Raw genomic sequence first — 2,936 nt, forward strand, 5'->3', positions numbered from 1 at the left:
CGAGAGGGCAGACGGCGCCCGCCGCAAGTTTGCGGAGGAGCCCCCGCGGCGGCTGCGGGCGCGGCGCCTGTGCGCAGCCGCCTCTCCGGGAAGAGTCGCACTGCTGTCCGGGTCGGTCCGCCCAGGCGCGAGCACGCAGGCACACTCGCACACCCTGGCTGGCACCGCCACAACCCGCCAGCCGGTGTGACAGGAGCCCTGCTACCCGCAGCAAAAACCTGCCCTAGGTACGGAGCATGCGCCAAAGCCTTCCCCAGCCCCGGAGGAGTTTCCAGGGGAGGAGTCCGCTGCTCCGCGGGGCTCGGAGGAGGCAGCTGGGGGTGGGAATCCCTTCAGCCTCCAGCGAGGAGGTATTTGGGAGAGAGGTGAAGGCGGAGAGAGGAGAGAGGCCCCGAGGAGAGCCGCCGGCTCGGATCCGAGACCTCTAAATCCGCAGCTTTCTCTTCCTGAGGATGGACGCAAATCTGGCCGGCCTCTGTGCAGGAATACCACTTGCGCACCGCTGGGCAGACTCACCTAGACAGGTCTGCGCTCGAGCCGGCTGGGGAAAATCGGCTCCAGACTGCTTTTAATTTCTACCCAAGACATTCTAACTGGTGCTCAAGTTTTATTCCGGTCCCTCCTTAACTACAGATTTGGTGTGTCCAACTCCACAATTGTATGCAACCAGCATCCATTCATCAATTATCCATTAGGTACCTGCTGTCTATCACCGGCTCTTTGTTGAACGCACACTTCATTTCCTCCACCACGGGACCAACCAGCCCACAACCGCGCAGTACTTAGAAGAGCTTAGGGGTCACCTCCTAAAATCCACCCTACTAATAACACACACCGAGTTCCCAAATGTGCAAGACTCACCCCTAACCCCCAACGTGGATGATAAGACCGACACGTACCTATTTCATAAGCTAAATAAGCTCTAGTTGACGTGCAGATGTTTTTAACTTTATTTTTCAAACATGTGAATTTTGCATTTACCTGAGTACCACATCTTTGTTTAATAACATTTTCTGTTTTTCAGGTGATGAATGGATGTACCATCAAATGGGAGTAACTACCCCTCCACAATCCCTACACTCGTTTGACCCATGTGGAGAGGGGAGGTGTGTTGAAGAGGGAAACAATGCAATGTGATTATGTCCCTCCTGGCTACCTTGCCAATCCCAGTCCACCACACCTGGCATCTCCTGCCTTTAGAGCGGTCAACCTTCCCACCTGGCCCCTTTATGGATGGGTATGGTACTTGTCTTCTCTTGAGACAGTGTACTATCTCTTCCATTTGTCAGACTACCCCCTTCACAGCCATCAGTTAAGATCCAGATCTCTGTCAGGGATGCTAATTGAAAGTTATTTTTATTGTTCTAGACAGGTGGAATTCTTCTCAACAAAGCTTCCCGCCTCTGCTTCCTTTCCTCTTTTCAACTCTATAAACAACCACAAACAGTGCCCTTCCTGATACTGTATGAGCCTACATTAGTTACAAAAAAAAAGTGTTGGGTAAGATGAATCAGCTTCTTTAAAGCTTACTTAATTCTACTTATTTCTCTCTCTTAAATGCTAAAATCCTATTAATGACATCACACTGCTCTCCAAAGCAAGAAATTGTGAGTGATAAGACAAAGAAAACAATAGAACTCAACAGTTACTTCCTGAATGCATCTGGTTAATGGTATTACTTATTCAAAAACATACACCTTTGCTTACCAAAGTAAAACTTCATTATAGTTTTTTATGTTACTTTATTTGAGAAGTTTCTCATTTTCTATAAAATCATTTGCTCTCACATGCATAAGTATAACCTTGTCAGCTACCCAAATATATAACTTCAGTGCTTCGGCAATTTGTATAATGGAAAGCACTTTCTAGATATTATCTCATTTGCTCTCAGAACAACATTCTAGGAAGATAAGAGAAGTATAATATCCCATTTCAGAGATGAGGAGATGGAACCAAGGAAAACCAGGAGAAAGCAGAGCCAAGATTAGCAACCACTAACATCCCTGAGATACATTCAAATCGCCATTGAAGAAACCCAATGAACATCAACAACAGAGCCCATAATTTCCTCTCTCTCCTCTGGAGACCCTTTGAGTCAAGAGGCAGGAAGAGGCAACGGAATTGCAATAGAACAATTAAATTATTTTCCCTCTCCCTCTGGCTTTAGAGACAAAGCTGAGCAATCTCTGTATCCTGCGGTTTGGGACACCTACTCTGTCAGTTTCCAGATAAACAGAGGAGAGACAATAACACTCTTCACATGGTTATGTCATTGTTAAAAGACATTATTTAGGGGAATTTCAGAAGAAAATATGATAACAAAAATATCACAGTTACGTTATTAACAAAATGTATAGTTCCATAAATAAGTGCACTTTAACCCTTTTCAGTGTAGGTTATCCCAGAAAGCTGTTTTTGCTTTTAGTAAAATAACTAATGGAGGGCCACCATTTCCTCGAGGTAACCACAAGAAAAGCAATGCAAAGAATCAAGCAATTACACAGACAATTCAAGCATGTATGCAAGTATTCATTTTTAATGAGAGGTAACTTTGGTTGTGTAAACACGTCTGTCCCAGGTGTGGCCTCCCTATTACAGTTGTGGAACTTGGTGTGAACTTAATCGAAGCTCTTAAATCATGCAATAAACAGGTTTCCTTATCTACAAGGGCAGACCTCACATCCAGGGGCAAATGAATAGAAACCTTGTAAAATTGAATGCTCTCCAGGTAAAAGGAAAAACATGTTTGCATTCAGCCTGCTACAGTTACTCCACGATGACACCAGCTGGCAATTGTTTCTGGCTAACAGATTGCAGCTACTATGAATCCTACACAAATTATTAAAATAATAAAAATAATGTTTTCAAAGACTCTCTTCCACTTCCTTTGCCAGTCTAGCAATGAGCTTAACACTGTCTGTGAAGCAATTTGTTCA

The sequence above is a fragment of the Herpailurus yagouaroundi genome, unplaced genomic scaffold, assembly GCF_014898765.1.
Source record: "Herpailurus yagouaroundi ecotype Mexico unplaced genomic scaffold, PumYag 164, whole genome shotgun sequence".
Taxonomy (NCBI): Eukaryota; Metazoa; Chordata; class Mammalia; order Carnivora; family Felidae; genus Herpailurus; species Herpailurus yagouaroundi.